Source organism: Melopsittacus undulatus, chromosome 10 (assembly GCF_012275295.1).
Source record: "Melopsittacus undulatus isolate bMelUnd1 chromosome 10, bMelUnd1.mat.Z, whole genome shotgun sequence".
Classification (NCBI taxonomy): Eukaryota; Metazoa; Chordata; class Aves; order Psittaciformes; family Psittaculidae; genus Melopsittacus; species Melopsittacus undulatus.
In genome coordinates this window covers 26,677,626-26,703,182 of record NC_047536.1, presented here as the reverse complement: position 1 = coordinate 26,703,182, position 25,557 = coordinate 26,677,626, and positions in this window count along the sequence as shown.

Genomic DNA, 25,557 nt, shown 5'->3' with positions numbered 1-25,557 from the left:
AAGGAGCTGTGCTACCAGCATTTACAAGACAGAATGGTAAACATTTTAGTAAAATAGCTGCTTGCAGAGTTTGTGCAAGAAATGCTATAATCACCCATTTTGAATAGGACAATTTTGAAATGACATAAGCAAAAGTCTGTCTCATCCTGTTTCAATTGAAGTATTGGCTGAAAAATGTTAACTTAATGCTGTAAAAATGAAGGCAGTGTTCTCCAATATTATATTCTCTCTTTGCATATAACTCAGCTTACAGGAGAACTAGAACTTCCTCATTGGCTAGACTGTCTGCCTTAATTGTAGCTCACACACACTTCTCCTCCAAATGTGTCCTTGAGCTGGACAGGTTCTTGGAAATGACACCCAGCTCACATTCTCCTGTGAGCCTTTGCTGTGGTTTGATTCTGTTTCCCTCTGTGGTTTTGGACTTCTAGGTTATTTAAGCTGTTTGTGATTTGACTGTATATATTCCTAATTGCAGCAAATGCACCTTGTAATTTGTAATCAGGTTACTGTGGAAGTTCAGAGTTTAATTTACCATCTTTTTAAAACCATCAACCTGGATGCTTATGATTAAAGGGACCGCTTTTTAATTTTCTTTTTATCTCCCTCACTGCACGCAGTTTATTTCACATACTTCCATATATTAATTATGTAATTTATGACATAGATAATGGGATGAGACACAAGAGATTTGTGGCCTCAGTTTTTCTGAACCTGAAGGTTATGCAGAGTTGTTTGTTGCTCTACAGAGGTGCACTGATTGTAGGTATGGAGGTGTGGAGTCAGTCTCACATCAGACTAGGCTAGACTCAACTGACCTTGTTCTCCATCCTGGTGCCTTTGGATGTATTTATCTGTCAAATTCAAGGCTCCTGCAGAGCTGGTAGCTGTATCCTTATTTTTTTCTATTTACTTACAGTTTCCATGCTTGTCTTTGGTGTGCAGAGACATAAGAAATCAGTCTGCATGGAGCTGCCTGGATCAAACATGTCTTGCATTTGGCCAGTGTGAGCAGAGGATTATCATTTATGAATCAAGTAGCCATTGCAGGCCTAAGCTCTTTCTCCATACCACTAGCTTTCATTTTTGCACTCAAGTGCCATTGCTAGAGGACACGGCTGACTTAAATTGGTGTGATTTTAAAGGCAAGGGCAATGCTCAGGTTTCAGCAGCAGAAAGATAAAGAGGTCAGCTCCCTCAGGAGGATGTTGGCTTGATGTCAGCAAGAAGTTTCCATTTCTCGTTCCTACTGGTGAGATGTGGTCAGATGATAAATAGTGCATTTTCACAGAATCTCCGGAAAACATGACCTTTAAGGCATTTAGGCACTTGTTGGAGTTTTCAAATGTCAGCTTTGGAAAGTAAGCAGGAAATCTGTGTGAAGAAGTTCTCTTCTCCAGCACAACCCTTCCATTAAACTCACGTTCATGTCAAAGAGCCCCAGTGTGTTTCTGATGGGGGAGAGGATATGGCTAAATTACAGCAGCATCATGGATGTCCCTAGGGGGTGGCCCCAGTCTGGGCCCCCAGCTCAGTCTTGTTCCAATCCCCATTTTATCCCAAACACAATATCCCTTCTTACTCCTGTGTCACTTGCCAGCAGTCACCAGAGACCTTTAAGAAGAAAACTGCATGTGTCTGCAGTAGTAGTCATCTAGCTGATCGTGGGTCTCTTTAAATCCCATTATATCACTCTTGTAACTGGATTGGGATAGAGACAGAAATCTCACACAGCCCTTTTAATATAATGCTGCCATACTTTGCTGGTCAGATTTTTCTATTAATTCTCTAGGCATCAGCCTAGTGGGTTTTTGGTTGGGGTTTTTTTTTGTTAATGTTTAAGTAGCATTTTCCTGTAAAAAAGAAAAACAGAGTATGCTCACAACTGTGATTCCAAGAGGCAGGTATTCTCACTTTTAGGATTTAAGGAACAATTCTCAAAGCTTAAAAGAGGTACTCAGGAACAAGATTTTCAATTGAAGGATCATGTGAAAACAAATTGTTCATGCTTGTTGTCCTGAACTCTAAGTTAATTACTGTAATGTAGAACAGGCTGAGGAGGATGCTGTGTACAGATCTCCTCAATTAACCTGTTGTCTAGAAAGGAAGTATTCTTCAATAAGCCACCCATTCATTCAAATAGCAGGTGTTTCACAGGAATGGAACGTACAGAGGGAATGTGAAGTAACATTCCAAGGAATGCCATAATGCCACAAATGCCATAAAGAGAATCTTGCAGTATAAGACAGATAGATAAGAAAACAGCACAGGCCAGATATTTACAGGACAGCCTTTGATTTTCTGTGTACTTACTGTACTTGAGTTTTATATACTCAAACACTATGCCTTGTGTGTAATTGATTATCTGAAAGTGTATAAAGTCACCTGCCAGCCATAATTGTCTAAAATGTATCCAGGAGTGCCTTAGAGAAATACTCTGACACACAGAGAGTAATTAGCCAGCAGAACTGTCATAGAAATTCATTGAAGACAAAAATTGGGGTAAATACATGGATAACAGGCTGTCAGGAGTTATAAATGATGGTTAAGAAAGACTTTAGATGGAATACTAAACATCTCAGTTCAATAATTAATCCCTCCCCCTCACAACTGGAGATGTGACATATGGGGAAGATGATCAGGCATCTATCTCTTCTCAAGGTCTTTGCTCTGATCACTACTGGAAATGGGATGGTCAAGGGCTTGTCACATACCATCCAGTGTAATTATCGCTGTGCATAACTAGAGGTGATTCCAGTCCACTTGGAAAATAGGATACTTATCAAGGCCTTACTATGTGCAATATTCTTTCACTTTTCACTTTTTCCTTATCTGTACTTTCAGAGCTATAGAGTATAAACTCTTATTTTGCAGCATTGCAGAAGCCCTGACTGAAAATAAGAATAACACTTTTAGTTGCCTGCAGCAGAGGATAGAAGGGAGAAGGAGTTATTATATCTGTTATTGTCAGAGTGACTCAGTTGGCAACAATATTGCTTCTAAACTGGTAGGTTTTGGGTTTCCACACCATATGAGACAATGCTGAACTGCAGAACTGGGGATTGTTTCTGGGAAGAAACAAAGTGAGGAGTTAATTGATGATGAAGAATGCTTATGATTACCTCAGTAGGTAGCACATGTTGTCTTTCTTAATAAGTCCAGAGTGGTGTTCCAGATGTGTATTCTTCTTCACTCGTAAGTGTAGTCTTGTACTGAGAAACCTCCCTCTTGTATGTCACCTATACTCTTCCCTCCATCATTCAGTTCAACACTGAAGTTCAGGGAAAAGTGCAGATTTTAAAACATACGCTTCAAGCTAGGCTCTGAGACCTATGCAGGCTGAAATAACTAGGCACATTTTCAAATGCACTTAGAAATCTGCTGGTTAATTTGTATCAGGTGAGTGCTTTGAAATCCTGAAATGGGACAGTGTAGTTAGAAAGCTTAATGGTGAACTAGAAGTCAGATCTTGCCAGTCCTTCACAGGTTCTTTATTCAACAACTTGATTTTAGGATATTAACTTATTCTGAAACATATACTGTAGAGAAAGAAAAAGCAGCCTCCTGAAATGTGTAGATATGCCAATCTAAATCTAAAGTTCTGAGTTGTCAAAGCTCTGTACATAAACCCCACCAGTCGTCTTTCAAGATTTCACATTTTTCACACAATTATTTTGGCAGCATCAAGCACTTGCATACTGGGATGTTATGAATGGTGAATATTAGTCTCACATATGGCAGTTTCAGGACCTAAAAGTCCAGGATTATTTTTGTTGCCTATCAATCAACTTACCAGGTGAATTTTGCGTGCCTTATGAATCACAAGGAGGAATGTGTAGCAACTGGCTTCATTCATGTGAAGTCTCGTCAGGGAGAGAGTTGAATTCATGTGAGCAGCACCAGTGAAGTCTGTACTGGCTAGAACCATGGTGTCTCTCTTTACCCACAAGCAAAGCTCAGTTGATGACTTGCTGAACCCCTTTAGGACCTAAGCTTTTAACTTCAGCCTTGGAATATTATTATTTTTTGAGGCTGACAGCCAAATAAATGCTAAGGATAAGCTTGCTGAAGTGAGTTCAGAGCTGCACCTGCTGAGCTGCACAGCACGGCTGCAGGCATAAGCCAGGCGGCTGTTGTGTGTGTGTGCTCCTCGATAGAAAAACAAATATGTTGTGAAGAGATGTGAGATTCAGCAAGTGACATGTGTGACATTCTGCCCACACTCCTAGATACCGCATTATTTTTATCTCTTCTGTTCCCACACCATTCCTTATGGGCTACTGTTACCTATAGACTTGGTCCTGGGAAAAAAAAAAGGATTTTTTCAGAGGAACAAGAGTTGATTTAGGACTGTTTCTTTCCCATTTCTTCCATGTATTTATAGCCAAACAAGGGATGCTTTAGGCTGGCTCTCTATGGGCAAGCACGGCCAGTTGGCTCCTGTGCCAAGAGCAGGTGGACAGAGCCTTGGGCAACATGGTTTAGTGTAAGATGTCCCTGCCCATGGCAGGGGTTTGAAACTGGATGATCTTAAGGTCCTTTCCAACCCTAACCATGAATAACCTATGATTCTATGTGCAGGGTGCTGCTCTGAAGTGTGATGAGATGCAAACAGAGCAAAGCCTGTGCTTCCTGGTGTCTTATTAACTACCAGCTATTCTTAAAATTTCCTTTGGTTTTTGAAGTGAATACAACCTGTCAAATGTTGAAGCAGTGACTTTGTTCCTTAGTTTGGACTTCCATCTGGTTGGGCCAGCTGCTTGGGGTGGTTTCTTCTAACCAAAATCTGTGACAGTAGCCAACAAAAACATGATAAACTTCCCAATTTCAAGGAATAATTACATTAGGTCAGGTTATTTCACAGCTTTTTAAACAAGACATTTTTTTGTCTTGTTGAGATATTTGGTATAATTTATTTAATTGAAAACCCTTCAGGGTAAGGAAGATGGTGAGGTATGAGCACTGTTGTTGCTGTAATGCTTATTCAGTAACTGTTGTATTCTCGGAGTTACTTCCATGCAAATGATAATAGCAATTAAACAACAAATATTTTTGTTTTTACTCTCCCAGAAAAATTTCTATGTCAGTGTCCAGGAACAGATTTCAGGGTTTTTTCTGAAAAAAAATTATGTATACTGCAAGGCAAGTAGTGTAGAAGAAAACACTGAAGGAATTAATATTAATATAAGGGATGTTTATTTTCATCTTTGAAAACCTCTAAGATCTGGAGCAGGTTTGCAGGTTTTTCATATATATAAATGTTTTTTATGAGAAAAAATCAGATTTTTTTGGGGGGGTGAGGGGGGAGGAATTCATTCTGCTGAAAAGCAATTACCTATTGGGGAAAGAAAGCCAGTTTGATGGGAAACTGACCACCTATCAAAAATTGATCAGCTTTGCCAGACTGGCTGAGAGAAAGAATTAGCTAGGGAAAGATAGGAAGCAGGAAAAGAAGGGACGTAGAGGCAAAGGAGAGATGGTTATCGACACATTTCATTCCTTATCAGAATCACTGCTCTGCAGCCACTTTACCTAAACAAGGATCAGCTTAGTTACAGTCTTTTCTTCTCTCTGGATGACTAAGTTTGTCCTATAACTTGACTGCAGTAAGACCTCAGCCCATGTACTCTACAGTTTGCCATGTATTTTCTCCACTGTATTGGAGCCATGAGAAAACACTGAAGCGAGTCAAGGTTGTTGGAGGGATTTTGATTTTATTTTTTAACTTCACCTGTCTTAAAACATGGGGTGGCAACTGCTCGATTTGATTGAGCTTCTCACAAAATTCTGCTTAGTTCAGTCATTTCTTTGAAGCCATTAACTACAGCTGTCATGTATACTTGCCACTAAACAAGGCTTCAGCTGCCAATCCCCTGCTAAGTTATGGTTCAGAAATCTCTTGTTCCAAGAAAGGCACATATTTCTTTAAAAGAAATGATTTGTACTACACGGTTTTCTGATTTCTCTTTGTTGCTTATATTTGCCTGATGATTGTTATTTTATTTTTCATATCCAGTGAGGCAAAATAATACTTGTCTTGCCCTGGTGGGAAAAGGTCAACAGATTTCCAAGTGTGATATCAAAAACAAAGTTGCATTTCTCAGGGCTTTGAGAAAACTGTTTGTTGATGGGACCAAGCCTTTGCAATTCATGGTGACAGGCCTCCTGAGGGACAAAAGTGGGAATCTCTTCCCTAGTGCAAAAAAGCAGGAGTAATCTAAAGTTACTTGACCTCTGGAAACAGAAGAGATGGGCAAAAGTAGACAGCAGGAAATGTCTCGTGTCCTTGTTTCTTCACTTTAAGTGTATAGGTGCTCTCTAGGGAAGAGCCCACTACTCCTGCCTGAGGTGCCATCCCTCTGCCCCTTCTGCACCAGCACTCTTCTGCAAAGAGGTGCTTAAATACATCTGTAAATCTGTAAAGAACCCAAAAGCTCTGCTTGGGCAGACTGATTTCTAACTTTGCCAAGCAAACAAATCAGAGGCAAAATTAATTAATGTCACTGTGCTGCAGCCTCTTCCCTAATGAATCCCCTTCCTCTTTAAATTAATCTTAAATGAAGCGAGTAACATATTTTGCAGACGGATCATTAGCAGTGCTATCTGGCACGCAGGAGGCTGATACTGTTTCCTCACCATTTCAACTGGAATTACCCAAAGCTGTAGCACAGAAACAAAAATTAAGTCATTGGCAACTACAGCTTCTCCCTATCGCAGCCAGCAACTGAACTACAGCCACTGCTATTGTTTTGCTTCATGGTCATGTCACTGAAACATCTTCTGCTCACTTTGTACCTGGTTGGTTAAAGTAGTTCTTTCCTAGCAAAGGAGTGGTAGAGAGACTTAATGAGGTTTTAGCATTAACTCCACATTAACTTGACACGCTTGTGAGGTGGGCTGATGCCAACCTCATGAAGTTTAACCATGACAAGTGCAAGGTCCTACACCTGGGTTGGAGCAATCCCAGGCACAGCTACAGGTTGGGCAAAAAGGAAATTCAGTGCAGCCCTGCAGAGAAGGATGTGGGGGTGTTGGTCAATGAGAAAATGAACATGAGCCAGCTTCAGTGTGCGCTTACAGCCCAGAAAGCCAACTGTATCCTGGGCTGCATCAAAAGAAGTGTGACCAGCAGGTCAAAGGAGGTGATCCTGCCCCTCTACTCTGCTCTCATGAGACCTCACTTGGAATATTGTGTTCAGTTCTGGTGTCCTCAACATCAAAAGGACATGGAACGGTTGGAACAAGTCCAGAGGAGGCCATGAGGATGGTCAGGGGACTGGAGCACCTCCCATATGAAGGCAGGCTGAGAAAATTGGGGCTGTTCAGCTTGGAGAAGAGAAGGCCGCGTGGAGACCTCATAGCAGCCTTCCAGTATCTGAAGGGGGCCTACAGGGATGCTGGTGAGGGAGTATTCATTAGGGACTGTAGTGATAGGATAAGCAGTAACAGGTTGAAACTGAAACAGCAGAGGTTTAGACTGGATATAAGGAAGAAATTCTTTACTATTAGGGTGGTGAGGTGCTGGAATGGGTTGCCCAGGGAGGTTGTGAATGCTCCATCCCTGGCAGTGTTCAAGACCAGGTTGGATGAAGCCTTGGGTGACATGGTTTAGTGTGAGGTGTCCCTGCCCATGGCAGGGGAGTTGGAACTGGATGATCTTAAGCTCCTTTCCAACCCTAACTATTCTATGATACTTTTCTGAGTGGTTAGAACAGCACATGCAGGTAATATTTCAGTCAGCCTCTATGGAGCTAGCTTGAATCCCAAGAAGCTTGAAGATACAGCAGCTTGGATTTCAGCATGCAATTGTTGCCCAAAGAAATACCCCATGCTCCTCCTGTATTTAAATATTAAGAAACTCTTTTTATTGCTGGCAGGCAGAGCTCCTCAGGAGGAGGTATGGCAGGGATGTGGTGACACTTTGAGCATTTTGAAGAAGTAAAGAGCTGTTCAGAGCAGGCAAAAGATTTTCAGAAGAGCTCAGATGCTATCTAAAGATCCAGACGCCATAGGTGGATTTGGGAAAGCTCCTTCTTGCCATCAGTGGAGAATCTGGCACTTTGAGAAGTCTAGCAAGAGCTGAGGACTTTCAAAGCTCTGACTGCTGTGACAACTGAGGAGAGATATAAGCACACATAAGAGAACAGGTCCTAAGCCAAGGCAGAAGGTGGGCACACTGGGAATTGTTTAGAACTGTCTGTCTTGGTACTTCTTGTGTTACTTAACAGGGTTTTTTTAAAGTTGCCTTTCAGCTTTTAGTTTTAGCAGTGAAAGCCAAAGCGCTACACAAGCAGGACAAATGTAAGGACTTTGTTCCCTGTACTGCCTCTGTCTGAATTCTGCTTGTGTTCTTTGCATCGTCCAAAGTTATGTGTTAAAAACAACAGCAAATACCAAAATCTGCACCCAAGAGAGCACTGAAGCCAATCCCAAGTTTTGTTATTGCCAGGGAAAATGAAGTGCTTTTATCAATCTATTAAAAAGGATAAAAGAGTATTTTTGGAAATAATGAAAGACAAGAAAATGTCTCCTCTGTCCCTAAATGAAGTGAACGCTGCCAATAGCAAGTGCATGTTGTTCAGAAGTGTAAAGTGGGAAGCTGCTGGTTGTCTGGAAAAAAAAAATGGTGTCTGGAGGGAGGAAGAGGGGGGATAAAAAGAGACTTTGAACTGGGAATAGGACTATAAACTGTTGTATTGCAAAATGAAATCAGATATACACTTGCAGGAAGGAAGAGTGCAGGGAGGAGAGAAAACCCACATGATTGAAAGGCAAATAGCATGGTATGGAAAGTCAGGCAGAGACATTGACACTTACAGAGATGTTTCTGCCCAGGAGCTGCACTAGTCTCTTTAAAATGTCAAAAGTAGGTGTTTCCTTTTGAAGTGCAAGCTAATGTGGGCATTCAATGCAATGTCTCCCAGGTGCTAGAACAGTATGGGGCTTGGTCTTTCATGGGTAATTATTGCTGAACCCATTGTGAAGCTAGTGCACCTGCCAGGTTGAAGATCTATGTTTAAAAGAGGAAGAACAAGCATATCAATAGCATCAGGAGGAAGTTTTGTGCTTCAACAGGGACTTTTTACAGTCTTAAGAAAATTGTATTTATTTATCTTTTAATCAGTACTACAAACAAAAAAGTCTCTTTTAGACTTCAGTGACTACTTTGGTAGTCACCAAATACAAATTTTCCATTATGGCTATGAATATACATACACCTAAGAGATATATAAACCCATGTTTCTAAAAAGAAATTAAAAGGAACCTATGAAAAACATTGTCACCAGAGATGAAAAAGATCTGTTTCTCATGAGCTAGATATAAGAGAGTTCAAGTCCTTTACTGGAAGGACAGGGTGGATGTTGCCAATCCCTGTAGGATACATAAACAAAACCAATCTCATTTATGCTCCAGGTATCAGAAGATGGTTAATTTTAAGATATTTACATCCTTTCTATGTAAAAAGGAGTTAGGCCCATAAAATTGTTGTAGGGAATTCTTTGTTCCCACACTGTAAGACTGATTGGAAAATACAACTAGCTCAGAACAGTACATGGACATTTTTCCTTGTGTGTGAGTGCCATGTCAAACTCTCTTTCCTCCATTTAAAATTACTTATCGTAAAGCAGGAAAATGAAGAATTAGCTTGTAGGTGTTGCTAATTAGAGATGGCCAAGTAGGATAATTTTGAGAAGTAATTAAGCTAGACACTTTTGGAAAGGGAAGTCTAAAAATCACCTAGAAGAAGGAATGATGGGAGACTTTATTTTTTGTCGCTTGTTACTGTGGTCTTCATTTATTGGGACCTTATTATTTTTGATGTTCGGAGCCCATACATATCTGATTTAACCTTCTAGTTAGGTGAAAGTCCCATCTATATTCATGTGAGAAAAGATTTAATGTCTGTGGGAAAGTCAAAGTTGTTCTCACACTGCTGTTAACAGCAAAAGAATCTCTGTAGGTGATTAATTTAGTGCTGAGAAGCAAAGAAAATTACAGAATATAAGGATGATATTAGGCATTTTATCTGTTCTGCTGATAATATTAAAAAATTACTATGTGCAATCAGCTGGTTTAAGTATTGGGACTTCTGTTTCAGAACCTCATCAGCTGCTCTGAGAATAACTCCCAGCTTCCACATTTTTACTTCATAGATTTCAAAGTCTTCCTAAAGTCTGATCAAGGTACTGTGAATAGGCACCATAGAAATTTGCAGATATTACCCAAATGAATGAAGTATTTCTACAACTGGAAGAAAAAGAATGGGCAAAATTCCATACTCAAAATTAACTAATTTAATTGAACTGAGCCATAGTGATTATTACCATTAAGGCAAATGCTTGTGGGAGATACTATATTGTATAAAGTTAAAAGTGATTACTGTACTTACAGTTATTCATACATGTGAATATGGTTCTTTCAGCACAGATGGAGCACAGAGACATTTGCATTTGTGCCAAATGAGGAAAAAGTGCCTTTTACACTGATGAAAGATATGTTCCACATAGACTGATTTTGTCAAATTTAAAATCCACTTATTCTACCCTGTGCAGCAAACTAAAACGTGGGTTGCAATTATGTCCCGGTGTTTTAATAACTGGAAGATATACACTGAAGCAGATTGTTATTTAACCCAGAAAAGGAGCATATACAAAAGAGAGTCCTTCACTGTTTAAGTTAAGGTTCTTTAAATAGCAGGGTAGGATTTCTGGGTTAATATGACTGCCCTGCAAATACCTGTGCAGATAAGATTATCTGGTAGGATTCCCAACTTTGCCACACTTCTGTTAGATCTACATCTAGGTGTAAGCAGAGAGCTACATGCTGTATTTTTTGATCTATTTTTCAAAGCAGATTTGATTTAGGTTTATTGTCATTTGCTTTTCTGTTTAACTCTGTAGTTTCAAGGATGATCTAGTGCCTTAATTTCCTATCTGATTCAGTTCTGTGGTTACGTGGTCGCACCCATCAGTGGAGAGCTTGAATCACAGCAACGATATTTGATAGATGTCACTGCGCTACACAAGAGGTATCATAGAAACTCTCAGAAAGTCCAACAGCCACATTGCAGGCACTGTGATTTCCAGATACAGCACGTAGTTTTAATTAGCACTGTAGCTGCTGCAGTACAGAGCTCAGGCTTCTTGGGAGAGACTGGAGTGCTCCTCCATACGCTAGTTCCTGCTGTGGTCACCCTATTAGCGGGACTCATGCTGATGTTCTTTTAGAGTGATATCAGGTACGTCTGTCTGATCTGCAGTCATGGCAGTTGTTTCAGTGCAGACACAAGCTTAGCCCTAAGCTATAAAGAGTCATTCTTTGAAAATAATTACTAATAAAAAAAACAACTCTAAAATGCAATGATCTAGCAGCAAGTGCCATTCCACAAGAGCACTGAAAAGCCACATAGCCACTGTATGACACAAAGCAACAATAAAGTCCTTAGTACAGTCTTACAAATAGAGTGAAATCTGGAAGTCAGGACACTTCTATTCTTCCTAACTCTGTTAATGTTTTATTTGACCTTGGATAATTCAGTGTATGTCTGTTACTGCAGGTTGCTGTTTCTAAATAATATATAAAGTAATATTTACTGCTGGTAGAGATTTTAAGGCTTCATTAAGGGCTTTAAAGCTATACATAATCTTCCAGAGACTGTATTGTAACTCTTATTATTACAACTCTGCTTGTGATTAACACTCAATTAGCACTACTCTCATTCAACCTTAGAGTTTTCATCTATTTTATTCTACCTGTTACTTTGGATTTTTCCCTAACATTAGGCATTTTTTATGATTTTAATAGCTTTAGTAAGCAAATTCGTACCCTGCTTGTATATTCATACCATTCATATACCTAGCTCTCACCACAAATTATTCTCCCACCCACAAGAGAGCAAACCACATAATCCACACAATTCAGATTTATTTAATAATCACAAATAGTTTAGCTTATGAATATTTCATACTGCCTCACTTTCACCAAGAATATAGTCAGGCTGAATAACTATACCATCAGATTATGCAGCAAACAATGGAAAACATATGTTCTATGTAGTTTTTCTTAACAATTTGCTGAAGTGAGAACACCTGGCACGCTTAGAGGTAGGATGCAAAGGAATTGTCTACTTTAGTATTTGCACTCCAGAAATTTTAAGTAGCATCCCAGCTATAGTCATGTTTTTAAATTTGGGAAAATATATTAAAGAAATGGTTTAAAGATTTATTTTTTAATTAATGAAAAGATATTTATTTCCACTTGTGGTAAAAATACACTTTGCATTCCTCAAATTGCTGTGTGGGTAGCATTCAGAAATGAAAACAAAAGCAATATCTTGCCTTCATTGTATTTTGCTACTCCATTAACTGACAGATGGGAAACTGCCTATAGTTCTTGTGACAGCACAGGGCTGTGCATTGATATTGTATGTGGCTCCCCATGCTCATGGAAATGGAAGTGGATCCACTTCTAAATGGCATTAAGAATCTCAATTTTAGCAGTAAACATAAATTTCATAAGTTCAGCTAATTCTAGGAAAAGCCTTGCTGCCTGTGCAATCTAGTTAGCAAGTTACAGGAACTGTTCAGAAGAGTCATGGTCAAAATAAATGTTTAGGGTTTTCCTGTAGCTATTTCAAATGTGCTAAAACTGTGTTTGTTTTTCTGCTCATGCTCAGTAATCACAAAAGGCATTGTTGCAGCAAATCGTGTATGCATGTTCATAAATCCTAGTGATATCAGTAAGATACAGCATGCATATAGAAGTTACACAGACAAATGGTGAACCAGGACCAGAATTTATCATTTGGTAGAATAAAAAATCCCCAAGAATTTAGAGCAGATTTTAGTTAGGGAAGGTAGGTGGTAAATTTTCAGGCCAATATAGCTTGGTAAGAAATAGTTTACAGAAGCACAGTCAAGTACAATAGCCAGTTAGAAACCCATTATCAGGTTTAATAGTTCAAGAAGTGTGGGTGACCTCAGATGGTATCATGTTGCTGGAATCTGAAGTGTTTCTACTACAAGCAGAAAATCTGTTACTCAAGGGAGAGTATTTGTGTGTGCGTGTGTTATAACTTGATGGTAAAATATAACACATACTTTGGGTTAATAATTCTGAGTGTTCTGATGATACAGAAGAACTTGAAAAAAACCCATCCTAAATGTTAATTGTTAAAACATGTAATCTCAGATAGTAATGTTATTCCTCCTAAACTTAAACCACGGACAATATGAATATAATGCCTCAATGCATTTCTTCTAAAGCTGGGTAATTGGAAAGGGTTGTTTTGCATAATGTTTTTGGTCCACTGAATTGCATCAATGGTTGCTTGAGAACATGGTAGTGCAGAAAAGGACTTGATAAGCCAGACCACATAAAATTAAATTGCATGCTGGAGACCCAGCCTAGCCTCACATAGCCCAGCTTAAGAACCCTCTCCCCTACTGATTCCCAAAAGACCACCAGTTTTCTCTTTAGGCATGGTGTCCTCTCTCCAGAGCTTAATAAAATGACATTGCAGAAAAAGATGAGGAGCTCTGTGTGAGGAGCCAACCCAACCCTTAACCCTCAGGTTTGTCCTGCTGCCAGCACTGCCTTCCCAGCAGAATCAGGAAGCTGCCAACTTGGGCAGCATCGCTCTGCCCTGAGTGCTCTCAGACAAACTAATCATCACTAAATCAAGCTAATCTGTCCATTAACAAATGGACAGATTCACCCACATTTCCTTGCCATTGGTAAAGCCAGTGGTCAGTGGATGTGCTTTCCTGCTGGTTTAGTTTCAGAGGTTTTCTTTGTCTGATGAGCACTTTCGGCGCAGGAAACCTTTAGTTGGCAGGGACAAAGAACAGCCATAAGGAACTGTTGTGGTTTAAGGCCATCTGTATGTTTCATATCTGCCTTGATGGTCTGACGTGTCATGGGCCCACCAGACTAATAATTTACCCTTATGTTGCCAATCTAAGTCCATCTGAGCCACTTCAATCTTAGCAGCTTTATTCACCTGTTGGCTGTTCTGATATTCTTCAGTGGCCCAGCTCTTGGATACATGCTCATCTACATGGCGTACCTTCACCACCAGGTTCTGCACCTAGGCAGTGATATCTTGTCACAGTGCAGCAGCCCACATGGATTTACCTCTGCATTGCCAGTTGTTCTGCTTTCATTGCTGCAACCAACCCCAAGGACATTTGCCACCATCCATGAGTCTGTTTAGAGATAAAGTATTGGCCATTTTTCTTGTTAAAATGATGAGAACAAGTTATTTTATATTCATTATAGACACCAGTAGTATTACTATCATTAGTGATGGCACATTCTGAGGTACAAATATAATAGGACATTGCTCATGTTTTGCATAGCCAATATGACTCTTGGCATCACTTAATATTTCTGGCAATAAGCGGTGCCAGGAGGTTACGGATGGTTAAATACCTTTCATGAACAGAGCAATCTTCTACGATAACGGCAATAACAAACTGATTTCCATGTGGAGCAAATTCAATAAAACTGGTTAAATAAAGATTGCCAAATTCTTTTCTGGATTACAACTGGGCAATGGTTTAACAGAGCCAAATGTATTTTATTTTCCCCTTTTACAAAATTACACAAAATCTGCTACTAATTCTGTTAAGAAGTGCTCCAAGTAAAAATAAGTGTGATTTTCTTTTCCTCAAGCTGCTTTGGCCTTGTAACCTTGGGGAAGTATTTTCATTATGTGAAAAATATATTGGTAGTTTATGGTTAAAAAACTCCTCTTTTTTGGTTTGTTTGTTTTTTTCTTGGGGAGGAGAAAACTGCAACCAATACTTTGTTTTTATGAGTAAACAATAATAAGTAGATTTATAGCATACATGGGCTGATCAGCAGTAAGGGGGATTGTTCCTTCATAAAAAGAGAGGCATGAGCACAGAAAAGTGGGTGTAAGGAACTTCTTTGCCTGTACTTAGAAAGTTTAGCCCAAAGTAGCCCATCCAGGCTCATCAGATTCTTCTCTGTGTGTATAGTGCTGTTTGATTCTAGGTCTGATTTGGGTCCAAAAATATTTTTCTTGCAATAATTCCTAGTCTTCTCTTGTTTTGCTTTTTCCCTTTTTCATTGATGTTCTTGACTCATATAGATTGGTGTGGTAAATGAGTAGTGCATGTGTTTAAATTAAATTGTTCTACATTGTCCTGGGTTCAGCAGTAGCAGTCATTTTTTCCCGTTCTTAGTAGCTGGTGCAGTGCTGTGATTTTTGTCTTTCAGCCTGGGAACAGCACAGATAACACTGATGTTTTTAGTTCCTGCTCAAATGTTTAGTCTGACCAAGGACTTTGTGAGTCTCATGCTCTGCCAGAGAGGAGGGGAAGGCAAGAGGAAGCAGACAGGATGCCTGACCCAAACTAGCCACAGCATGTCATGCCAGGGATGTAACTGGGAGTTACCAGGAAGGGCTGGTTCACTGCTTGGTCGGGTTGGGTTTCGACGGGTGGTATTGTATTCTCTTCCCTTGTTATTTCCTTTATCATTATTATGCAAAGGGAAAGCAACGAACTCCTGTTTCTAGCCCACCCTTGATTTATTACATAATTTCCTTTCTATATACTACAAGAAAAGGCTGGAGGACCTTAGGTTTATAAGGCCCAACTTGTATGTGAGCTTGTATGGTGCATTAAATGTGAATTTGAATTGAATGTGAAATTCCATATCCATTATAATGCCATTGACACCAGTGAAGTTTAATTATTTTCTTTTTCTTCACTGGATTTTTATTAAGGGCAAGTTTTGCTCCTGAGTTTTATGAAAGAAACAGAGAACATCAGAAATGCTCCAAAGAGGAACGGAGAGACTAAAGAGAAAAACAAATCCTAAAACATTTAATAAAATGATCAGATAGGGAAGAACAGTCAAGGAAACAATAATAACTGCAGCATTATTTAATTATAATTTTTTATCATTAAATATCATCATCAGCCTCATATCTTTTATTAAAACTTAATTTTGCTTTTCTCTTTTACATTCTCACACACATGCAATTAACCAGCCTAAGAAGATTATTGTGATTTTCTTTATCTCATAAGGATATTGCATTGTTTTGTATTTGAAGTTTTCAGCAATATCTTTTAGAGGACTGAAACTTGTTAAACAGTTCCTCTCTTTTACTTCAACATATACCATAGGAGTCTCCTTCTTTATAACTACATTGAAGAAGTGTTGTATAAGCCAGGAGTATCACAAGAATTGAGCAGAATACACATGTGGCATTTCACCTAACTGGCATTTTCTTGGTCTGCTTATTCTGTTCTTCAGCTAATGCATAGATTCCTCACCTTTTTCTCAAGGCTTTGGTGCAGCAAAAGAAGGAACTATGTTAAAATGAAAATACTTTTGAAATGAAACTGTGGCTTCTCTTTCTTGTTCTGTGTGAGTGAAATGTGGTGTAGTGAGATTCAAATAAGTCTTTGCTCTTTCATTGTTCCAGAAGTCTTAGTAGTGTTTATCATTTCAAAAAAAAAAAGAGAAATTTCAGGAAACTAGCGATTCCCTTGCCAAAGTGATTATGACTCATTGTTAAAAGGAACAGCAAAAAACCTTGCTCTAGGAAGATTTTATAATCTGTTTGATATAATGGAGGGTATTATTTTCCTTTGCTACTGAAGTATGCAAAAAGAAACATTTTCAGAGTAATAATGTCACCAAAATTCTTAGGAGAATTCTTAGGGTGCTCTTTATCTTCTTTTTCTTTTTTCCTTTTATTCTTTTTTCTTTAACAAAGAGTCTACCTCTTGAGAAAAATCTCACTGAAATAGTTAACTAAAAGCTTCATGTACTCTTTTTCTCTCTGTGGAGAGGGAAGGAAGCATGTTCTCCTTGATGAATCCATGCAGCTGATGTGACCAGAGCTGCAAGAGCCGATAGCAGAACATGGCTATTCTTCATGCATGTTTATTATTGAATTTAGCTTTGCAGAACCTGGATCCATGCAACAAATCCTGGCAAAGACAGAGCTCGGCCCAGCACTTAGTGTAGTCACCATGTCTTGTCTTCAGGAGGTGGCAGCACAGAGATCTTAGCTGGTGATGATGTGATGGGGAAGAAGGGAAGCAGAAAAGCCCATTTCTCTCCTGGTGCAGCTGATGGGTAGGGAATCCACAAACTGTCCTGTGCCTGTGATGTGACCCTTTATAGGAACAGAAGCCCTAATCAGTATCATAGAAGACACAAGGCTGAGCCCAATCTGCTGCTCCAGTGCCTGCAGGGACGCGGGTCAAGGCATGTATATGGAAAAGCACATAGATCTCAATGTAGGACATGAGCAAGGATAATGGGGTGGGGAGGGGGGGAAGGGGGGGGGGGGGTGAGGTCCAAAATAGACTTTCCTTCTTTGTCCAGAGATTGCTGTAACTATTGCATGTGGTGCTAAGTACTCAATCAAAGCTGACATTGTTGTGCCAGGACTCACAGATCTAAGTGGTCTGAGGAAATAATATGATTTCCTCAAGTATGTGGAAGTGTTTGCACTCAGTGGAAGAAAATCAAGGCAATCCTCTGTTAGTGCTAAATTAAACTGGGGAAGAGAGGGAAAAACCGTACTGATTTGAAAACAGTTTTCTGCCTTTTTTTTTTTAATTTATGCAGAATTTAAGGCTTATTTAGGACTCTATTTTGCATACTTGTGCCAAAGGGACATTCTCCTGACATTAATAACAGTAAGCTTCCAGTTTTCAACTGTAAAATAAAAGTCAGTGGAACTAAGCAGGCATTTAAATTTAGACATCTCTTTAAGTATCTGCAGGACAGTTTTAATGTATATATGGGTTATGACCATGTAAACAAATATACTTTTTCTTTATTGCTAACATAAAACAGTGTTTCATTGCCTTATCTGTTTTCTTCTCCCAGCACAAGAGAGCAAATGTGTAAAGCCAAACTATTATTTAAGTGAGGTTAAATAATAAAGAGCAAAATATTAACCAAGTAATAACTTTACTCAGGCAATAAATGCCTTGCTGTTATTCACTCCTGTTCCTTTAAAAGTTGCTATTTGATGGTTCAGCGGTAAAAACAATGCTAATTCTCAGGTTTTGTTCTTTAGCTTTGATTTTTGAAGATTCTCATTTTATACCCTTGCCTGCCACGAAAAAAAAGCTATTCCTTACATTTTTTGTGATGTTCAGACAAGTGTCAAAGGGGAAATTCTGTGCACATGCAACTGGAGCAAGCACACAGAAATGTACAGTTATTGTGTCACAGCAAAGGTCAAAATCCCCTTGTTTGTGGGGCTGAAAACCAAAAAATATAAATAGGTTTCTGGTAAAAGGAAGGTGAGTGAAGATCACAGCAGCTGAAGTAAAATACTCCTTTTTAGAATAAACTTTGTATACGGATGGGTCCTGACCTCTGAAATCCTCAGTGGCCCCATTTAGGAAACAGACTTTAATGCCATGAGCATTTTAGGTTTTGGCAACATCTGCCAGTTTGAACTCTGACAGAAAGAATATCCTTTTTCTATTTGTTGTTAATAGCACTGCCATCTTACAAAGCTTTGTTTTAGAAACTGTGTAATAGCTGTCCTCAAAATTAAGTCTGCTTATACATACAAACCTGGCGGGCTCTGTATCTATGCATACACATATGGATCTCCACATATAACTGCAAAGCTGGTTGTCAGCTGAAGAAGAATCTGAACAGCTTCTGTGCTGCTGCCTTCCCGTGATGGGAAGCACTGAAACTGTGAGGAAAGCTGTCAGTTTGTTTGCAGCTCTGAGAGTTTCTGGGCACAACATTGCCTTGGCATCTAGCTCAGAAATCTGCCAGGGGAATCACAGCAGCGGCAGTGGAGGGAAGACTGCAGTAACTGTGGTGCTCAGCTTGGGGTGGGAGATAACATTAAATACAGTAAAAACTAGTCAGTAGAGTCCCCTTGAAATGCCACCCCACACACACACTTGTGTGCAGGTAAGAGAACAAATTGCATGGAGGAGGTGAGCTCCAGGAGCTTCTAGCCCTGGCCATATCTGATTGCAATCACTTAAATGGAGTAATGAGAGAAGATAACACAGTACAGCTCTGTTACACTCTTAATTTTTTTCCTGTTCCACACTCAGGGGTTACACAGATTAGTCCAGTATCACTTCCAAGCTCCCAGAGGACAGCCAGCTGATAGGAATGAAGCCTATCAGTTCAATATACCTGTCTGGAGGCACCTGCTGCCAACAGACACCGAAGGCTCCAGCTGCGATAAGCAATCATGAGGCTCCCGTGGGCAGCGCATTTCCCCTCATCTTGGCTTCTAAGATAGGCTCTGAAGACAGCACTCTGAGAAGCCAAAGTGATGAATGTCTGTGCCTTATCAAATAATCCTGATTTGGTTATTTCTCTAATGAAAGATCATACAGAGCAATAAAATCTAGGCTCTGAGCTATAATGGCATAGCTGAATTACAAATCACTTCTGAGGATTAATAGTTTTGAATTAAAGACAAACAAGTAAACCTCAAAGTAAAGCTGAAGCTCTCCAGAGGCAATCACACTGTGCTCAGTAACAAAGGTATGTGTCTGTAACCAGTAAATGCTCCTATTTCATCATTTGCACAGGGCACATTTAGTCTATGGCAGTTAGGCTGTTACAAGGACTGAAGAACAGACGCTCACTTATAGCAAGGAAAGAGCATATGTTTTCAGAGATAAAATAATTCTGCTTATGTGATGTACTTGTTGCTTAATTGAAACTTTGGGGTTCTTCTGTTTTCAAAGTCGGGGTTCAGCCTGGATCGTCACAAACTCAGCTGTGGTTTATCTGAACTGGCAAACCAAATGGGCAATACAAATTGGCTGATGTAAGCCTTTCAGAAACTGCATCTTCAAAGGATTTCTGGCATGCTTGACCAGGAGAAGTCCTCCTAACTGGGGTGTTCTCAATTCCAAGAGTTCTCCTTTTCGAAGTATGAAAAGGGTATGGGCGGCTTGAAACTAACAATGAAGGCTAAGATTTTTATTTTTGTATTTCCTCCCCAGAGGAGCAGTATTTCATTTTGGATTTCAGTTCATTTCCAACAAGAAATATAGTAGCATTCGTGTTACTGCAGGTTCAGTCAAAAGTATTTTATATTTTGTATTATCATATTCTCAGGATTTAAGCCTGATTCTGGAAGCTTTTATACATTTTTCTGATGAATAGGCCTTCCAAAATCACTTTTATTCAGACTAAAGTTGACTGTGTATAACAAATGAGCACTGCTGAGAAAAACAGAGGAATCTGAGATCTGTCCCATACCCAGCTCAGGTTAGAAATGTCTTGGTGAAGCCAATGACAAAATGTTCACTGAATTCGCTGAAGTCAGGATTTTATCAGGCTTCCTCAGCAGGATTGCCCTGGCCCTGTGTATATAACAGGAACATTTTCACCCACTAATGATCTGGAGAGAAATCTGAGCCAAGCACACACTGAAAATGATGCTGGAGAGCTGCTGCACCAGCTCATGCCTGAAACTACTGTTTACAATAGCCCTCTTCTGCTAAACAGTCTCTTTTGGGGGGCAGCTTAGCATCTACCAAAAAGGAAAACAAAAGGCACCTCATAGAGATTTCCCAGCTTTCTCTTGACAAGACACTGTATTTGTGCCACTTGGAAGGGAAAGCAAAGCATCATTCATCCTAATCAGTTGTGTTTTTTCACTGCTTGCTCTTTATAAGCATCTTTAATAAAGATAAAAGAAAATAAACTGATTCATGCAAGAGCTTTTGTATCCATCCTAGAGCTTTCTCTGGCAAAGCAGCAAAAAACTGGCAAAAGAGGCTCCATGAGGATTTTATAAATTCTGGCAATCACGGGCTGCTAAGTTTCCCACCTCGTGGAGGTGCTGTTTAAAGCAGTCTGGGAGCAGAAGGCTCCTTCCAGCCTCCTGGTTCTCTGCCAGACACAGGTCACCTGAAAAAGTGGTTCTGGCACAGTGTTTAAATAACTGTAAGGAAATCAACTGGAGTGTTTTAATGGGAAGCTTTTGCCGTTTTCCTATAGAAAGGAAACTCAACATCCTATGGCATTAAGGGACTGTGGTATGGAGTTTCTGGAGTTCGCCTTCCTAGTTTGCTTTCTCCATACATCTCACTTGATTCCACACACGTGACTTCAATGTCATTTTGCAAATTCTTCTCTATTAACGTGAAACCAAAAATGAGATGGGAGGTCAAGAAGTAAAAGAGACCTAGGAGAATTTAGTTAAATTATTGTAAGCATTAGGGGCTTCCTATAGAGAAGTATTAAAATACACAAAGCCCATGTTATTTTAACTTTCCCTGTACTAATGTGGCATGTGCTTTGATTGCCATCCTTTTAGTGTTACGAAATTAACAGAGTTAATATTTGAAATGTTTATGACAGAGAGGCTGCCTGAATATGTTGCATTTATATAATAAAGGGCTCTGTTTCACATGGATTAATGCTCATGTAAACATTATATATTGGATGTTTTTGTAAATATTTCCTTGCTCATTTTACATGCTGGTTTATGCAATTTTTAATGGAACCATCAAAAATGTTTACAAATCTGCTTCTGAAATGGCAGCTTTTGATGTCTTAATTTTCCCATGAAGTATGGCTGGCCTTCATTAGAATTCAGGATTTTAAGACTCCTGGATATAATCCCTCTTTAATTTACATGGAGCTTAAAGCTAATAAACAAAATCTTTACTATATGGTGTCTCTGAAAACACTAGGTTTAGTTCAGCTTTTTTTAATCTGAATATGTCTGCATAGCACAGGTGATGTGCTGTGGTAGAAACGCATAATGAAAAGTCAATTTGATTATGTACTGCAGATGTGCAGAATGGTTTGAAAGAAATTGTAGAAGAAACAACAAGGATTTGATAGACCAGCAGAGCCTCCAGCTAAACTTTCACTTCTTACTTTCATGGAGCTGATTCGGGCTTTTTTAGAAGGTTATAAAATAGAAGTGAGATAGAATTGCACCTCTGGCTCAGCAGCTGAAGTGAGTCAAAACTTACAGGAGCTGGTACTTGTCACGTAAATAGATGTATTTGATGTATAGAGATTAGTTCCTTTTGGACAAGGCTTTCACAAAATAAAACAACCCCCCCAAAAAATACCAACTAGCCATGCAAGTGCTACTAGCACTGACCATCACATTTGTCATCTTATTATAGGGATGAACCAGAATCTTCAGTCTCTGAGCTTGGAACTTGCAAAGTTTACAGGCATTCAGTCCAATGAAAGAAAAAAACCCCAACCTACCAACCAAGCCGCTGTGTGGGTTTCTCAGCTAAATAATATTTTGGTTAGCAAAGTCTTAATTGTATCAGTTACACCAGGGCTTGGCTAATAATTTTTTGTGGAGTACTGTGTACCTTACTTTATAATTACTTCATTAGTAGTTTGGAGTATCTTGCACTTCAGAAGATTAAAGGCGAGCTGGGTTATCTCATTTTAAGCATGAGGCATGAAAAGTAGAAGCTTGAAAAATACCTCACTTAACCCTCCAATATGCCCAACCTTTCAAGCTGACAACTGAGATTTTCCCTGGATAACTTTCATTAATACTGGATCAGGTGATTTTGTTATAATGTGTTTTATTACAGAACTACAGCTATAGCAAGCATGTTAGGGATCATTAAGACTATTTGATCCTCCCCAAGGACTGCAAAGGTAGGGTGACTCAGAAATTCAAAGACCACAAAAGACTAGCAAATCATTCATCTTTACCTTACCTCTAGCTGTTTTGTAATAAATGGATAGAATGACATTTTTAAGAAAGACTATCATAACACATTTCATGTTCTTGGGTACTTGAGTGTGCCAAAGAATGGGGTGAAGTGGGGAAGGGGTGAACTTACTTGATTTTTTTAATCTACTTATTTACTTCTGCCAAAAGAACCTGGGAAAACATTATTCTACAGTAGGTGAAAAAGTTTGTGCAACATGAAATGGTTGTTATTGTGTTACTTTTCCTTGAGAAAAAATATTAATTCAAAGAAAAGCACATGCAATTTTGAAATGAAAAGTCAGAAGACTTCAGTTCGAAGTCAAAATTAAACATCCCCCTGAAAACTCTTTTTCCTGTCAAAATGTTGTGCTGTATTCAAAGAACGGAGTGATTTTGACTGCTCTAAGCTTGTATTTTCTAAATATTTAGTATTACTATTCATATCATTTTCAAAGATTAGTCAGCCCATCACTCCCTCTAACAAAATACTTCAGAATTGCCTTTGAGGATGCTTTATAAAAATATACCCAATCTCTGGATTAAAATTGTCTTTGCTCTTCACAGAGCTACTTAGCAGAGCTAAAAGATCTCCACTCTCACATTTATTTCCATGAGTTAGTGCATATCAGTGATCGTATCACATCTTGTCTTGTTTTTCTCCTAAGTTCAGCTTTTAATACTACAAATGACAGAACTAATTTATTTAACTTCCTGATCAGTTCTGTGGCCTTAATTGAAATCTTTCTAGCACCCATGCTCTCCTCTGTCATGGATATCAGAATAGAACAAAGCTATTGAAAATATCAACGTGTACAAACAGGAATACTATCAATATCCTCCTCCATTTTACTTGAAGTTTCTTTTGTCTATAAAAGTCAAGATTTTAAAATGCATCATTTTATCTGTAATTTACATTAAGCTGTAATCCTACCAAAAAGAAATCCCATATTTTTAACAATATCTGACTCCCAAGAAGTTATGTGAGTTGGTGTTAATTGTACTTAGTCTTTTCATTCTTCATTGCTGCAGTCCAAGTTAACATTCTATACTATATCCAGTAAGTAGTACAACTATAACCAGATTATTTTATCAAGAAAATCCCAAGAATTTGTGATCAGTTTTCCAATATTTAGCTAGAATTTAAAATAGCTGTTAAGAAAATTCTTCAGTCTTTTAATTTAACAGGTTTAAGTGCATTTCTTTATTTACATTAGAATGCTTTATTTTAGTAATTGTCCTGATGTGTCCTTTTGTTATTGATGCTTCTAGTTCAACCACATCATAGTGTGAATACTCCTTATTTTGAGCCTTATTCCATATTAGAAAACATATATTAATACTTCATTTTCTCTTCCTCCTCATTTACATTATTAAAAACCAACCAAACAACAAAAACTAAACAAAGGGGAAAGCTCCCAGCAAGACATCTAAGTTAACATTTGCTATTATCTTCTCTAGGATTTTGCTGTCATGATTCTGTCAGATGGCCTTTTTCACGGAGAGTAAAGTTTTAGAGGTAAGATGATAACTTTTCTCTGGAAAAATCCAGTAAATATTCTCTGAATATTTAGAGACTCCAAAACGAGATTTGAGTGCAGGCTGGGCTCTATCAACATAAATCTTCACCATATCAGGGAAGCTGTGGCTGTAGCTTCTATTGCTCTGTGATCCTAATATGCGAGTCTGAAATTTCTGTAGACTGCAAACAGGAAGGGACAGGATGCAACTGTATTTTCTGATGTTGAAATTATGCAGTCCTCTAGTTTTTAGTACTAGAGAAACAACTTTATTATAAGCATTGGAAGACATAAAAACTAAAATTAAATTTACAAACATTCCAAAAAAAAAACACTAAAAAGCAACCCAAAAGAGAAAAGAAGCAACTTGTTGCCTCATTGTATAACAGTGAAATTTTGATGGGTTTTTGTATTTAGTTGATCTGTGAGTAGAACAGATCTTTGTTTGACAAACCATGAAGGTGGTTTTGCTATTGTTACATTTTAACGTGACATTCTAACATGGCATTTCACTTTCAAAAGCCTAGTTGTGAGTGGGATTAATGCATGGATTTACAGATAGAACAGGCAATATCAATTCCCCAGAGTTCTTCTGATCTACAGTATAATGTTGTTTTGGTTAGTTTTATGGCATTACATCGCTGTGTTTGTGGTTCTTCTGCTTAAGTGGAACCAGGTGCTCTGCTACTAATGGACACCTACTGAAAGAATTGTCTGATTTTTCTTTTGGAGTAGAGAGAACGATTTAGAAATGTACCAAAACTAAAGTCACTTGAAATGCAAACTGTACCACCATGAACTTCAGCTGTTAGTCTTATAGGCACTAGGAATGGAAAATACTGTGGCTCCAGGGGACATGCTGTATCCCATTCTTTCTTTTTATCTTGTTTAAGTCAACAAGACCTTCTCCAGGGTACTCACAAGTTTGCACTCCTCTATTCTGAGTGAAGGTGAGAAAGTTTAAACTATGTCTCCTGTTGGTACATTCAATAACCTGTTCAGTAAAACCTCGTGATATTTTCCTGAGGGTCTCCATCAAACTTCTGCAGTAGTTAAGCCTGCTTATATAAAGCACTAAAGTTGCTGACATTTCCCAGAATGGGATGGTCCCATCCTTCTACTTTGCATAAACAAACGTTGAAGTAGAACTTCTGGGGCAGGATTTCATCCCACAGAGGCTTGTGGTTGTGCTGTCTTTGAGAAACAGGAGCTGTGAATTTCAGTCTTACAAATAAAAAGTGACTGAACCTGCACCATGTGCTGAGCGCCAGCTCTTCATGGGAGAACAGCCATGTCCCAGAGACTGGTTTTAGTTTCAGAACAGAGATCAGTGTAACT